The 17,118-nt window shown below is 36.2% G+C and overlaps 1 protein-coding gene, 1 long non-coding RNA gene and 3 other non-coding genes across 6 annotated transcripts in view; 3 read left to right on the top strand and 2 right to left on the bottom strand.

Moving 5' to 3' along the window:
- The window catches only part of LOC127644551 (gastrula zinc finger protein XlCGF57.1-like), a 532,867-nt gene that overhangs the window by 399,116 nt on the left and 116,633 nt on the right, over window positions 1–17,118 (top strand). The window lies entirely within an intron of this gene.
- On the top strand, window positions 489–1,608 carry LOC127644581 (uncharacterized). The gene is made up of 3 exons (XR_007970686.1): window positions 489–577; window positions 1,356–1,382; window positions 1,529–1,608. It is a non-coding gene; the product is annotated as an uncharacterized LOC127644581 (long non-coding RNA).
- On the bottom strand, window positions 12,622–12,735 carry LOC127645874 (U5 spliceosomal RNA). The gene has a single exon (XR_007970841.1). It is a non-coding gene; the product is annotated as a U5 spliceosomal RNA (small nuclear RNA).
- LOC127645869 (U5 spliceosomal RNA) lies at window positions 15,221–15,335 on the bottom strand. Its single transcript, XR_007970837.1, has one exon. It is a non-coding gene; the product is annotated as a U5 spliceosomal RNA (small nuclear RNA).
- trnad-guc (transfer RNA aspartic acid (anticodon GUC)) lies at window positions 16,166–16,237 on the top strand. Its single transcript has one exon. It is a non-coding gene; the product is annotated as a tRNA-Asp (tRNA).

Consider the following 17,118-nt stretch of genomic DNA (forward strand, 5'->3'; position numbering starts at 1 on the left):
TGGACTTGGCAGGAAAGTTATAAAATTTCCAGTGAATGGTTCTGCAGCAGATGTAAAAGTTCAAATTGAAGAAGCTTTTACAGCCTTCCGTGGTGTCGGTGGGTTTAAGATGATGAGGTGCTGCAGAAGCAGGAAACTAATTGACTTGCCAGTCCCAGCAGGAGGCTACACAGTATCATATTTAAAAGAAGATAGTGGAATAAACAGAGCTGTCACCTATGTTGTGCCTCTTCAAAGTGACTTCATCTTGATGGCTGAGGAGGAGGACCTCAGTCAGAAAGTAAGATATATAGAAAATAACTGTCTGTTGTGCTTGTGTTATTGATAAATGTAGTCACATAAAAGCATTAATTCCTTTGCAGGGGACTATGGAAAAGGGTCATTAATCATAGTGGGTGGGTCAGATTCTAAGACATGCCTTACTGTGCACTTCTAACAGACGTGTGTAATTGTGAACCAAACATTAACACTTTCATTACTGGTTGTAGGATGAGGGTTTTGGAAAAGAGCAGTGCAGGAGGTGTGGACAGTAGGTCGCCATTCACCTCCTGGTCCAACATCTAACACAACATGAAAGGTCAGTCCCTAACCACTAGATATTGTCAAAATGCTGTTTGATAAAATGCATACATTTATGTTAAGTACATCAGGGACAGGCAACATTGGCCCCAGAGTGCAGAGTCCAACCCTGAAGAAAAACTGTTGTTGTTGTTGTTGTTGTTGTTTTTGTTGTTGTTGTTGTAGTAGTAGGTGAATAAGCAGATGTAGCTATAACTGAAATGTACTCTACAATACAAATGCTTTGGTGTACAAACACAGAGGGAATCATGTTGATTATTCAAAATTGTTATAAATTATTTGGAATATTGAAAACTTGTTTTTGGATAATGCAATTACATTAATCATACAGTGTTCAACAAATAGTTTAGACCACCTGTCATAAGAGAAAAGTAATATTATGAATTTGACAAAAACTTGTGTAATAACAAACTGGAAACAATAAATACTCTAGTAGAATTTTTGTGTTTTCATTCCCAAATTTAAGACAGCACATTCAACTTTTCTCAAAATAACAAGTAGTACAGAAATGTAAAAAATGATTTTGGTATTCACCAGTACTGTTTGTTTAGGGCATCTGCGGCACAAACCTTACATGTTATCACTACTGAGTGGTAATTAATACAGGACGAACTGATTAATTGATTGTAATATTAAGTTAGCTACATCAAGTTAATCTGATTAATTTATCACAATATTCATAACTTACATAACATAAGTTATGAATAATTATTAATATTTCCCTTTTGAGATAATTTGCTACAGTTATATATAAATATTGTTTTCTTTTGTTTTAGACCCTCACAGTTGGACCATACTCCATTGTAAGTCTTAAAATCATGTACTCTATGTAGCATTACTTATGAGTTTTTACTTACTTAGTAGTTTACTAACATATCATTGTAGCTGTAATTTGTAGTGTTTCCTTGTATATGTCCTTGTGGAAGCATTGTTCTTCTGTTATTTACAGGCATTCAGACATGACTGCGATGTACAGCATGCGCATGGTGCTAATGCATGAACACATGGTTGCATACAACACTCAAAAGTGTAAGAATACTTCTTTCAAATACAGACTCTCCTAATATTAATGCATAATGATGCATTTAGAAATTAAGCTCATAATGGATCTTTTTAAAAGTTCACATTGTTATTGCCAATGAAATGTAACTGATTTTTTTAGGAAGGTTAAACATTGATTATTAGTCAATCAAACCCCCTCTCTTTAGTACTCACATGTTTTTAAAGGGAATGACGTCCATGTTTAAAAACACATGTTATTCCTGTACCCCAACTAAAAGTCAGTATTTATAAGTTAAAACATCATAAGCAAGAAATCAGACAGAGCTCTGCACTGCTTATCTAACTGAGATCTTAAGTATGTTAGTGCTCAGTTGACATTTAATGGGCCGTGAACTTAACACCTCTGAACATTTAGAGTTTTAGCAGACAGTGTTAGTTTGTTCTCAGGCAAATTGACGCTTCGCTAAGCCCCGCCCTCCCTAGTTACTGTTGCTACGCCTGTCAAGCTTTCAAGCCTGGCACGTCTATTACAGTGTGTATGCACCGGTGTCAGACATTCCCAAGGAGATAATTACTCATTTTTGGTGAACATGTGAAATATCTGAGAGAGCCTGACTAAAGGGACTGCAGTATGCATTCGAGGGATATATTCACGACATAATATGCAATCGAGTAGAGAATAATTTCATAAAAATTTAATCGAGTGGCGGTTTTCGGGCGTGGCTTAGTGAAGGGTCAATTATGCCTGTGTCTAGTTTAAGTGTAACAGTGAACTGTGGCTTTACACTATGGTTAATCTTTCAGTGTAGTAATTAAATAGAAGAAACTGTATTAGTATAAATTACAGTGCCCTTTTCTTAATAATTAATTAATGTGGTATTATTTGATTTGCAGCTGATCCAGTAAGAAGTGTTCTGGTCCCTCAAAGCTTGACTGAGGGCCAGTTTAAAACATTTATAGAGGAAGAATACCCCCAACTAAAGAGCAAGTCATTCGACATGTGCAGAGTCAACAGACACCGTGTAGTAATTCCACTGACCGAGAGGACACCGAGAGCAATACGAAACAGTGGAGAGCTGGGGAGGTCAGCCCTATACCTCCGGCCAAGTGTAAGCTCACTAAGGTTTTGTAAAAACCAAAATGCAATCATCCATTTTTTTTATTCTTTTTCACGTATTGTTTAATTACATTTAACAGCAGCCTTTAAACAACAATGAAGGTAACACCGTTTCAGTGGTAAGTAACTAATACAACTAATGTATACTAATCAGTCAAAAGACATTCATTATAAAAATTGGGTTGACATTTTTGGTATGTTTACAAATTTAAGGAACCCACTGACTCAGCAGCAACAGACGACGAATTGGTGAGGAAAAATATGTAACCATGACTTGAGTTATCATGTGTCACGTATATCTCCATTCCTAATTCTTGTTTCTGATGGTGTCAATGGGAGTTATTACGGTTGCTAAATCTCTGTTTGTCTGCCTGTTCATGTGTAGGTCATCATAATGATGACGATGATTTTGTTGATGAGGAAGTGGTAAGAAAATAATTATTATATTTACATAACATAATTACGTAATTATTGATGTAATATTTAATTGTTTTGAAGACAATGCATATGTCTTGTTTATCTGCTTCTCACCATATAAAGTGCTTGCTACTAACCGGATTATAATGTAGCCATTATAATTTATACAAATCTGTCAATTAAAAGGTCATCATTAACAGTGATAATGAGTCAGAAAGCCATCATGGCGGTGATGATAATAGCACTTCTGAAATGGTAAGACCATGATTTGTGTTCTTTGCTTTTATCTTTTCATTCTTGTGTGTGTGTGTGTGTGTGTGTGTGTGTGTGTGTGTGTGTGTGTGTGTGTGTGTGTGTGTGTGTGTGTGTGTGTATAATATATATAATCTGTACTTCATTATTTTATCTTCGTTTTAAAAAAGAACAAAGATTCATATTACAAATAAACAACATAATGTACAAACATAATCAGCGCTTTATTTTTTCCCAGCTACAATAGGTAAGGTTTAATTATTAGCAGAATTATTTGTCCTTTGTTGTTGTTTTATTAACATCAACAGGATAGTTCTCCCGAAAAAGAAAATTCAGTCAAACCAGAATGAAGTCTATTCTGTTAAACATAAAAGATATTTGAAGAATGTGGGTAACCAAACAGTTGATGGTTACAAGTGACTTCTATAGTATGAAAAAAGTACTATGGAAGTAAAGGGGATGTAACGGTTTGGTTATCCACATTCTTCAAAACCATCTTTTTTGTTTGGCACAAGAAAGATATTAATATAGGTTTGGAACAACATCAGGGTGATTTAATTGATGACAAAACAGAATATACATTTTTGGGTGAACTATCCCTTTAATGGAAAGCTGCAGCATGGTTACTGCTACCCCTTTAAGACTTGCAGGCATCTAATATCAGACACGCATCCTATTTTCATCCAACTGTATACTTATACACTACTTAAGACAAACCAAACAGTACTTTGTTAACCTTGTATGTATTTGACAGTGTTGGGTGCTAAAAATAAATTCAGTCCAGTAATAACCTGCTATTTAATGTATGCGCTCTTCGAGTGTAAGCGATCAGAAAAGCGCCTATGAGAACAGCACGCTAATGAAAAGTTGAAACTGCAAGGCTTTAAAATGGATGCAAAGTAATGAACTTGCATTAATGCAAATAACTGCAGTTTACCGTGAGTGTAACTATACCTCTGCATTAACATGTGTTGTGAATCAGACCTAATTCTTCACTTTTTAATTTAGTATTTATTACTGTTACATTTCTGTTTGTCTGCCTGTTAATGTGTAGGTCATCAATGAAAGTGAAGTATCCTCACTAAGTCATCATGATGACGATAATGCTGATAATGAAATGGTAAGTAAAACATGTTCTTCTGTATTGTTGTAGTTATTACACATGTCATGACAATTACTTTTTTGAATTTGTAATTAATTCAGAAGGTCAGCTTTGAAAACAACCATTCAAATCAAGATCATCAAGTTGGGGCAGAAAGAGTAAGCATTGCATTGTAACCTTGCAGACTTCCTTGAATGACAAAATGCATTTCGCTTCACTCTGTAGGAACTACAATAACATAACTATCTATCTGTCTAAGAATACATTACTTTGCTTGAGCAATGACCGGAGCAAGTTATTCTATCACACACTGACAAATTATGTTGTTAATGTTGTGTTGTTGCATTTTGTTGTGTACTTTTGTTGCCACCTTGTTGTGTATAATGAATTCAATAATTGTTCAACAGGAGAATATAGTTGAAAGAAGGAGACTGATTGAAGAGCAAGATTCTGAATATGAACAGTCCTTGCTTTTGGATAGAGAAAAGGCAATTTAATTTTTTTTTTAAACACAGCAGAAATTTGGAAACCTACATATGTAACTATGTTAATGACATGTATCACACAGATTAATAATGAGAGAAGAAGAGAACAGCAAGAGAAGAGACGACTTCAGGCAAGTTCAATTAATCAACAGTGCTTTATTTTTCAACCGTAATTTTCAAATTGCTGAGAAAAATTGTGAAGAACTTAAAAGAACAATACACATAGTATGACAGTTCAACAGTTACCTACAAGGACTCTTTATGATGGCTGTCCCATAATCAAGACAGGCAATAAAACCACCAAAAATTATAAGGGTGGTCCATAAAGCAACACCACATTATGCTTCCAATCTAAGAATCTTAGAGCTTTGCCATTCACACTGTTTGCTTTGTTGAATATAATCACTGCTGCAATCAAGTCAATTATGAGAGCAATCAATGCTTGTTTGTCAATACTTGTAAAAAAAAAAAACATGATAATTGCGAATACAGATAAAAATAAGATGCTGTTTTGTATAAACCTGTGATAACAGAGTGTGTTGTAGTGTGACAACTTATTATTTTAATTTATTTTTTTAAATAATTTCACAAAATACAGTAGGAATGCAAGCTTCTATTCGGTTTGTATTTTAGGAATTCCATTATGAACTAATAAAATACTTCTGTTACATAGGTCATACGTGAGAGGATACAACTGTCTGCAGTTTTCCCTTCAGATGGAGATGTTACATTTCAGTTTCACTATCCGGATGGGTCTCGGAAACGCAGACATTTTCAGCTGCAGAACACTATACAAGTAACAGCCAGTTGATATGTACATCTGTATTGTAAGTTTTCAGATTTACATAAGTTGTTAATTGCAACTTGTTCCCCTTTCGTAGCAACTCATATTCTATGCAGGAGCAGTGGATTCAGCGACCGAATCACTCTGCTTGATATCACACAGTCCTGCTGTTGTAATAACGAACTCATCTAATGGGAACATAGGAGACTACATCACCCAATCCACCACATTTTTTGTTCGCTGGATTGGAGCTGAAGACGTATGTTATACATTTTTTTAATTGTGCGGATAAATTTACGAAACTAAAGCCTCAAAAACTGTTATCAGTTTTAACTGATAGGACTTTAGAATTAATTTAGACCTCTCAAAGTCTGTCAGGGATGTCCCTATGTAGGCTTATAATACAGATCAAAACTTTGTGTGCAGGAAGATATGTAATGTTAGTTTTTTTGGACAGGACATTAACACATTAACCTCTTGGCTAAAATAATCTTTATCTATTGTGCTGTTTTATTTTTGGGGGGGTCTGTTGAGTAGATGTAGATAGATTGTTGGTAAATATTGACATGTCAAACATTTAGGAAAAAAAATTACAACACATTGATAAATGCAAAATTCAAATTTGCACATCTAAAGGACCATATTGTGTAAAAATAACTACAATAATAATAGAGGCCCTTGTGCTGACAAGTTATTAGTGTATACAACTAAATTAGTTTGTACTTTCAGTCAACACTGACTGATATTTATAAAAGATGTTACTGTCATGATAGTACGAAGACTACTCCAATTTTTTGTTTATACATCACAATCATTTATTGTACTACGTCTGCCATTATTTTGAACATAAGGATAACACTTCACATTGCCAGCAACAAAAGGTTATTTCTAATAGAACCTCTTCTCTTACTAACTTTTAGATCCAAAGGGCAGAAACCATTACAGAGGCACATGCAGCCATGTTGGAGGCTTCAAACAGCCTCCACATGCTCTGTGCCTTATGCAAGGTTTCAACCCTTGACGAACGTCAGGATCTTGTCAATGCAGCACTAACATACTACCTAGAGGGAAGGATGGAGATGCCTCTCAAACAGTAAGATTACCTGCTTGATCACTAATGTTTTATTAAATGCTGATACTAAAATTAAAGGTAAAAATAACTTCCACTGTAGGGGTTAAGTTTTCATAGATTTGTTACTTTTTCAAATGTGTTGCATATAAATGTATATAACTACTGATGATTAAAAATGTTTAATTCTGACAACATATGTACTTATCTAATTGAAAGAAAGAAAGAAGGACTGGAGACATTGGGGGTGCTAAATGCCATAAAGGAGCACTCTTCCATTATGGAGGAACTCTTTTGTGTTGGTCCCCCCACCTTGTCGGCTGCCTCCTTGCTGGACCTCTTCGCAGTAAATTACTCCCCGAGAGGAACTAACAGGAGAGCATTGGAAGAGGTTGCAGTTGCCCACTGGCGGGACTGGATCATTGAAGTCGAAGGTGGGTCCTTGTAATTTTAATTTTAGTTTTGTTATTGATTATATTGGCAAGGTATACTATTAAGTAGAGATGTGCCCAGAGCATACCTCCAATTTTGGAAAAGCATGGAAAATGAATATTGTGTTCTACAGTGCCCTTAAAGGAACAGGGATAGTCTTCATTGCAGTGTGTTATATGAATTATCACATGAAAATAGTAAGTACAAATGACTGACAGGACAATTTTGGAGGTTTTGCAGAACCTAAGTGTCACTGTTAAATTGCTTGTTGAAAAATTAAATTGTATGATTAAACAAGCGTTTGTTTGGGAAGTTCCTATGCAGTTACAAAGGATTTATGGGTGGTTGCTAGCGATTCATAAGGTACATAGGGGTGGTTGCTGGAATGTTGCTATGTGGTTGCTAGGGTACTTAGGGTAGTTACTATCATATTGCTGTGAGGTTGATAAGGTAGGGTTAGGGTTCAAATTGTGTTGCTGTTAGGGCTACGCAAAAAATATTTTTTCTAATCGTGATTACAATTAAAGATGCCACACTTACATAATCATTCATAGGCACAATAAAAATAAATAAACAAAATGCTATAGAAGAGGAGTAAAACCTTTTGTTTTATTGAGGAGTAAAAACATTTTATAAAATTTTTTCAGCTTTCTTATATATGTATAAAAGTATGGCATGCAGTTAGTTCAAACAATGGTATAAAGCTAATCAAGTATTCATAGTGACCTGAGGTATTTATGATTAGAATCGTTTTGTGTCACTTTTAAAAAACTTTTTCTTGATGCTTTGCTTTTTCTGTTGCAGATGGAGATGCAGCAGTGGAGGTGGATGGTGGGGACACAATTAAAGTGACCCTACAGAGTGTCCTTGTGTTTGCTTCTGGGGCATCTGCCATACCCGTATTTGGATTCAAAGAGAGTCCGAATATCACATTTCTACATGAGACCATAAATGGCAACCGGCGGATGTTCCCGGAAGCAAACACTTGCACCATTACTTTAAAGTTGCCCGTTGGTCATGAATATGAAGAGTTTTGTCATTTCATGACATCTGGTATAATTCAATCACCAACGTTTGGGGTAGCATAAAAAGCCTGTTCTACCAACCCCTTACACTCTGGCTGGTAGCTCCCCTGTTGTTATTGTTTACTGGATATTGTTGTTGTTTTTTTTTTTTTGTTTTTTTGTTAAATATTAAAGATTTGTTAAACTTTTCCTGAAATTGAACTTCACCGGAAATTGTGTGTGTGTGCGTGTGTACTTGTATTCCTTACATTATTATAGGGACCATATTTCTGTGGCATCGCTGACGAAGAGTAATTGAGTGGTGAAGTGGATTTACTAATTGCTTATTTCTGCATGTGCTATAGCCTATCATCCCCTTGGAATTATAAGGTTCTATATGACAGTTTTGTCAAAATTGAGTTATTCAGATATTCTTATTCTGTGAGAACTTCTTTACATTATGTGATGTTGTTTTTCAAGTTGTGTACATTTTTTAACTTTTTTATTTAGAAAATAAGTAGGTTCTTTCTACACAGTTGAATTGAATGCAAAAACTTTAAAGCTCAATATCTCAAAACCAGTCAGAATGCAGACAGAATCTTATAATTCCAAGGTGGGCACCAATAATCCTCTCTGCTGTCTGGACTGTACGCTGGAGTCTCCTGATGTCTGATTCGTTGGCTGAACCAAACTAGACAGTGATGGAAGTGCATAAAACAGACTCGATGGCCTAGTAGAACTGAATCAGCAGATCATGTGGCATTTATTCCTGTGCCAAGAGTGATAACCTGACCACTCTTGTGGGTTTGCTACTGTTACAATTTAAACCAGTAGAAGGGTAAAAACATGACAGGCAGACATTGGTATGATATAAGCAACACCGCTACAACTAATAAAATGTATAATTGGTGTGCTAATTATCAAAAATTGACAATTGTCAATCGTCCTGGTGGCAATGATGGGCCCCCAAATAAATAAGGGCTTGGGCCGGCCCTGATCATGAGTATTGTAGCGTAGTAAGTGGATGTCATAACATGTCAGCAGACCTATAAAACCAAAGGATCGTACCTTCATGCTGGTGAGAGCGGAAGACAGAACAAGCTCGGCCAACAGTCCAGCATAAATTAGAGATACAGGCAACTAGTGGCTACAAATTGGTATTACAGATAGTTTACCTTCACTTCTTTGCAACAGACTATGGTCAATCACACATCACTGCAGTTTGTAAACAAAAAAAAACAAAAAAACATTTTTATGACCTTTTTATTTAATTTTGTTGATTTCATTTTTAGAAATTACAATCGAGCCACATGCTTTTAAGACTCATGACTCAGAAAACAAATCAATCTTTGGACATGACTTAACTCCGACTCTTCTTTGGGACTGGCGAACACCAGGTGGTTCATGCCACAATAGTCTATAGGATCAACTCTCGTCCTTTACATACTTTAATGTTTCTTCTGGTTATTTCATCTGTCTAACAGCTCTGTGTTTTCATGGCAAGTTTTAGTATTTTGGTTCTGCTGTTTTCCTGAAAAGCACAACGACTGAACAAATATCAAACATGCAGCAGTACTATCACAATTTTTTTACACAGATGGCTTTGTGACCTATCTAAATTCTGCATAAATATGCAATGCCGCATAAAAGGCAGAAAACATAATGTCTGCTCTGACACGTGCAAAATGATTTATAAAGCCCACACTTTTTTCATAAACTACCAGCCTGTCCATAATACTGAAAGCACCACCCTAGTGACATTTCACATAATTTTCTAAACATTGGTGTTTGTTTTTGCCTTTTGCTGCCCATCTTGATGACACTCCTTGTTAGAAGACACAAATTGACAAATATTGTTGCATCACTAACAAAGACTGCTACCTGTTTTTTTGCCTTGTTACATTTTGGGCATTCACTATCCCCGTGTCATGTGTTAGTTTGTTCCTTGAGGAGTTCCCTCAACACAATGTCATATTATGAGAGTTTATAATTACGTTTACTTGACTTCAGCTTTTTTCTTTGTTGCTGCTTGGTTTGTAAATTGAAACAATTACAACCAATACATTTAAAAAAAACATTAAAAAAATTCTACTTCTAATTGAATGTAAATATTGTCGGTGCACTGAACTTGAAATGTATTTACATGTCTATAATAATAATAATAATAATAATAATAACAACAATATCATACTGGTTAATGCAAAACTTTAGCCAAATAATCCAACGATTAATATTTGTGTAAACAAATGTATTGGTCTAAACTACTAACAAAGCAACTTAGCAACAGGTCAGTGATATTAACACATCACTGGGTTAGCTTCTGGGTCACTTTAACAGCTTTTTTAAACTAGGCATTTCATTTCCCTTAAGAAAAAGAAGTATACTTAAGTAATGTTCAAGTATATTTTTAAGTATGCTTTATGTAGTAAGTATACTAATGTCAATATGTACTGAAGGGGTTGGATTGGAATAAACTGCTGCTTAAATATACATATATTGATTGATTATGATCAAGGTATTAATCAATATTTTTCCTTCTAAATATCAAATGAGTTGAATGACTTCTCTGGAGATTTTACTTTGTTATAAAAGTTACCAGTGTGATTACTCAAATGTTGTTTTCATGTATTCTCTAATGTCATTATTTGATATCTGAATGCAGTAACAGTGCTTGCTTATTTAGCCGGCATTCAGAAATGAAATATTGACTTGTTTAGTGTTTGAGAAAGGTCTTCAATCTGTTAAAACATATAGGGGTCTATAGTTTAAGAGACCATTTCTCAGTTAAAGCCTATATTTTCCATTTAGACTAAAGTATAATTCTCCTTATAGAGAAAGAGCGCATTATCTTGATGTTTTGAGAGGACTCTTCTATTTATTGTTAGAGCCTGGCCAAATCCAACATTGGAAAAGCTGTGTGTCGGTGTGTGTGTTAGTCTTCTCAGTTACAGGTTCAGGAACCACTGGCATTACTGGAGATTGACTGAGTTATTCTTGACATGCTGGCACCCAGCAACCCAAATCTGAGCCCTGGAAGGTCACGAACGGGCCTAACTTCAGGGTCCGAGTGTCAGCTGCATAATCTATAGAGATATGCTTCCGTCTATCTGTATATGTGTGGAAAATTACTATGTTTATCTATTTCTTAGCCAATGAGAATCATTCAACCTGTAAGCAATGACGTAGCTTAGACCTTGGTGTAGGGTATAACTGCTGTGATCTTTGTAACTGTAAGCGGGGCGGCCTACGAACTCCTGTGAGAGTCTTGAAGCTGACTTCTGCTGATGAAACTGCAAACTAACTTCAGTAAAACTTTTCTTCAATTTATTATAATTCTGACTTCGGGTCTACATTCATCATATCTGTTCTGGGTCGTTAACTTTATATCCCCTTACAGTACTAGTAGTAAACTTGTAAGTGTACTATTTTAATACCCCTTGGGACTAAATTGTCCCACTTTAAGGATATAAAAGTATATGTTTATGTACACTATAAGTGTAACAGTAGTAAACTTTAAGTGCACAACTATAGTTGATTGGCCTTGTAATAAGTGCACTGTAAGTAGCTTTGGATAAAAGCATCTGCCAAATGCATAAATGTAAATGTAAATGTAAAATAATTACGTTTCTCATTTGTACTGCAAGTAAACTTATGGGTATACTAGTAGTTTACTATTTTAATACTTGTAGCAAATTTTTGGTGTATGAAAGTAAACTTTGAACTTATACTTTCAGTAAACTACTGGCAGTTCTATACTGCAAGTTTACTTTAGGTGAACTTAACATTATACTTATAGTTTACTATTTATATATTATTTTTGCTCTTGCAGGAGGCCTATATGTTCAAATGTTATTTTTTATACTTTGAAAAAAATACCTTTTACTTTTATTTAAAAACATTTAATTAGCTTCATGCATTCTTTTTTTTATCAACACTTGAATGTTGGTGAGTTTCATAAAGAAAGGCAACATTTTAAACAAAAAAGTTGAGAATATCTGATCAGATTCAGAACGATGATCAAAACACAGATGGAATCGATTGAGTCAGACACCCCTAAAGCTTCACAGTCGTTTTCTCTTCATGGGTTACGCTTCATTTTATTTGGAAACATTAAGAAGTTTTGATTTACACGCCGTTTAATGATCACATTATTTTACATATGAGTAAGCAATCTTCTATCACTTGTTTCTGCTTCTTCTTTCCTGTGTTTTGATCCAGAGATTCTGTACTAAAGATGTGTAATAGCGCCCCCTACCGTATAACAATGATAACAGGGATAGTTGGAAAATTTAGTCAATGGCAGGAAAGATTAAAGTAGAATTACACTCTGCCTTGCAATCCCATGTTTAAATGTATGCTGCTTTTACCAAACTCGTGTAGCTCCACTAGCAGCAGAGCTCCCAAAAATACAGGAAACTCGCAAAGGCTTCCCTCCACGGAAATCTTTAATAAAAGGCGAAAGATTTATACGCAATGAAGAGAAATTCGAGCTGTGAGCCATAGCCTTTGGGCCAGTACCCTAACTCTACTGTGCCATAATAATCAACAAGGGTAACCTCTGGTGCAGGTTCCTCCTGGATTGCTTTTTCTCAGTGGACCATTCCAATTGGGAGCATTTAAGGTAATACCTTTTCCCTCTAAAAATTCAAACAATCCCAATCTAAAGAGAATCTCACTGAAGCTGAGTTCAAGTAAAATCCCCTAATGGAAAGCATAACACATATTAGTTGACTTCATTACAATGTTTGATAGGGTAATTCTGGAGTAAGGTGTTGAGGTAAAACAAGAAAGTTGTGCTTTGTGCAAACATGTTGTGACATTAATATCATTGCCATTTGTTCTGAAGAGTAAGACATAGAACATTTATATGGAAAAGGGCATGGCCCACACAGCACAGAACCAAAACATCCTTTACACTGATATACATCATGTGGATTTCTTCCATGGGCATCTCTCAGGTGTGAGTAAGAAACATTTCCACTCAGTCTTTTCAGGGCACAGGCTAGTAACATGTGACAATGTGATTCAGTGTGAATCACAGTAGTTTTCAGGAACAAAGAAAGAATAAAGGTGTCAACACACCATTGATTGCGATCTGATATGACTCACCAAAACCCTGTTTTTCACCCTACTCTAATAAACATCCAAGGCCTTTAGCACAGAAGAAAACAGTGCATGCTATTGTTTTAATTCTTTGTTGAATTGATGAAAATGCATCATACTCCTTGAACCTTCATGTGATTGAATTTTGTAAAGTCATTACATATCCTAGATATGGAGATGCTGTTTGCCCAACTTGGCACCATGACTGGAAGCAAATTGGCACGCCGTTCCTCGTTAGTATAGTGGACAGTATCTCCGCCTGTCACGCTGGAAGACTGGGTTCGATTCCGACGGGAGTTTGCCGTTTTAGGGCTTCCGAACAATAACTTGTCAATTCTAATTGAGTGGTGTGTTTGCACCTTTAAGCGCCATTCGCGATGTTTCCCTGGTTGCCAAACACTACTTTGCACAAGTGCGTGTTTCTTTAAAGTGTTTCTCATATTGTAAGCAATACTATTCTTGTGAACAGGCAGGTTTTGCACAAACTGGCAATCGGCTCAGGGGCCACGATTCAGAGGCACTTCCTCATTGGTCTAGTGGACTGTGTCTTGGCCTGTTACGCGTTAGACCTGGATTGTCTTCCCTGATGGGTAGTGTCATTTTTGGGTTGCTAATGAAGGGTGAGGGTCGAAATCCCTTGTCTCTTCAGATATATCAATACATATATATATATCCTTTTATATCAATATCTATCTATATTCTGTTGCTTAACTTCTTTAATAAAATGATGAATTAACTATATGCATGATCATATAATCAATTTTATTTCCTTATGCATAACTGAAATATACTCTGAATCATATGTGTGTTAAGAGTTAATTTTTCCTTTCCTGCACATTTCTCAGAAGCCTTTCTCTCTCTGTCCTGCCCGCAGGTTGAAGGTTGTTTTGGGAATAAGCTTGAGATGAGAGGGGGGCAGGGGGAGAATGTTACATAGATGTCCCAGATGGATTCTGTGTTTTGATCTTTACCTGTCCATGACTAATTATATGATTTAAAATTTAAAATATGTAATAGCACTTGAATAAGTAGAAGTGTACATTTTCTCTTATTATTTCTTTAAGGGAAGGAATGCATGTTATTTCTCTCCTTTGCCTGAGGGGTGAATATTTCTTATCTCACTGTTTTGGTTAAAATGACCTGATAAATGTGTGCTCTGGTTCCCTTGTGCAGCAGAGAAACACTATCATTCGTCAGTGTTTCGTGTGTGCGTATTGACCTTCTACCCAGGGAGACACAGCAGGCAGACTGGAAGACGCCCGAGACCATCTGCGAGGTCACTTCAGATGTAAATCTCGATCCAGGACGACAATTGCGCTGATTAATGTTGATGTGCTATAGCTATCTATATGTTGTGACTTTATGCTCTGTTAGCCAATCAGGAGTTAAATAATAGAATATACGCCATTGCAAATGGTATAATTGATGTAAAATTTTGTGTAAGGTATTGAGTTAGCTTTCGATCTCCTCGTGAGACTTTGCAGCTGGCTGTACCAATTTCACTGCAAACTATTCTTCAGTAAATTTTGGATTCTTTGATTGAACTTCTTGACTCCTGGTTTTTCTTTCTCCTTATCTGATCCGGGTCATAACTGTTATACCCCTAACACTAAACATCTTGGATCAATGAGCCATTTCATTATAACAACATCTTGAACCAAATGCAATGGAGTTACCCAACTCCAAACAAAAACAAAATTAGTATTGATCATGCTTTATCTGAAGAACAAGTATCCCCTTTTGTCAAGATCAAATAAAGGCCCAAATATGAGGTTACTCCACATGCTATTCCAATGACCTGCTTGCAGATCCCATAGAGCACTCTGCCTTGCAATCCCATGTTTAAATGTATGCTGCTTTTACCAAACTCGTGTAGCTCCGCTAGCAGCAGAGCTCCCAAAAATACAGGAAACTCACAAAGGCTCCCCTCCACGGAAATCTTTAATAAAAGGCGAAAGATTTATATGCAATGAAGAGAAACTCGAGCTGTGAGCCATAGCCTTTGGGCCAGTACCCTAACACTACTGTGCCATAATAATCAACAAGGGTAAACTCTGGTGCAGGTTCCTCCTAGATTGCTTTTTCTCAGTGGACCATTCCAATTGGGAGCATTTAAGGTAATACCTTTTCCCTCTAAAAATTAAAACAATCCCAATCTAAAGAGAATCTCACTGAAGCTGAGTTCAAGTAAAATCCCCTAATGGAAAGCATAACACATATTAGTTGACTTCATTACAACGTTTGATAGGGTAATTCTGGAGTAAGGTGTTGAGGTAAAACAAGAAAGTTGTGCTTTGTGCAAACATGTTGTGACATTAATATCATTGCCATTTGTTCTGAAGAGTAAGACATAGAACATTTATATGGAAAAGGGCATGGCCCACACAGCACAGAACCAAAACATCCTTTACACTGATATACATCATGTGGATTTCTTCCATGGGCATCTCTCAGGTGTGAGTAAGAAACATTTCCACTCAGTCTTTTCAGGGCACAGGCTAGTAACATGTGATTCAGTGTGAATCACAGTAGTTTTCAGGAACAAAGAAAGAATAAAGGTGTCAACACACCATTGATTGCGATCTGATATGACTCACCAAAACCCTGTTTTTCACCCTACTCTAATAAACATCCAAGGCCTTTAGCACAGAAGAAAACAGTGCATGCTATTGTTTTAATTCTTTGTTGAATGGATGAAAATGCATCATACTCCTTGAACCTTCATGTGATTGAATTTTGTAAAGTCATTACATATCCTAGATATGGAGATGCTGTTTGCCCAAGTTGGCACCATGACTGGAAGCACACTGGCACGCTGTTCCTCGTTAGTATAGTGGACAGTATCTCCGCCTGTCACGCGGAAGACCGGGGTTCGATTCCCCGACGGGGAGTTTGCCGTTTTAGGGCTTCCGAACAATAACTTGTCAATTCTAATTGAGTGGTGTGTTTGCACCTTTAAGCGCCATTCGCGATGTTTCCCCTGGTTGCCAAACACTACTTTGCACAAGTGCGTGTTTCTTTAAAGTGTTTCTCATATTGTAAGCAATACTATTCTTGTGAACAGGCAGGTTTTGCACAAACTGGCAATCGGCTCAGGGGCCACGATTCAGAGGCACTTCCTCATTGGTCTAGTGGACTGTGTCTTGGCCTGTTACGCGTTAGACCTGGATTGTCTTCCCTGATGGGTAGTGTCATTTTTGGGTTGCTAATGAAGGGTGAGGGTCGAAATCCCTTGTCTCTTCAGATATATCAATACATATATATATATCCTTTTATATCAATATCTATCTATATTCTGTTGCTTAACTTCTTTAATAAAATGATGAATTAACTATATGCATGATCATATAATCAATTTTTATTTCCTTATGCATAACTGAAATATACTCTGAATCATATGTGTGTTAAGAGTTAATTTTTCCTTTCCTGCACATTTCTCAGAAGCCTTTCTCTCTCTGTCCTGCCCGCAGGTTGAAGGTCGTTTTGGGAATAAGCTTGAGATGAGAGGGGGCAGGGGAGAATGTTACATAGATGTCCCAGATGGATTCTGTGTTTTGATCTTTACCTGTCCATGACTAATTATATGATTTAAAATTTAAAATATGTAATAGCACTTGAATAAGTAGAAGTGTACATTTTCTCTTATTATTTCTTTAAGGGAAGGAATGCATGTTATTTCTCTCCTTTGCCTGAGGGGTGAATATTTCTTATCTCACTGTTTTGGTTAAAATGACCTGATAAATGTGTGCTCTGGTTCCCTTGTGCGCAGAGA

The sequence above is a fragment of the Xyrauchen texanus genome, chromosome 6, assembly GCF_025860055.1.
Source record: "Xyrauchen texanus isolate HMW12.3.18 chromosome 6, RBS_HiC_50CHRs, whole genome shotgun sequence".
Classification (NCBI taxonomy): Eukaryota; Metazoa; Chordata; class Actinopteri; order Cypriniformes; family Catostomidae; genus Xyrauchen; species Xyrauchen texanus.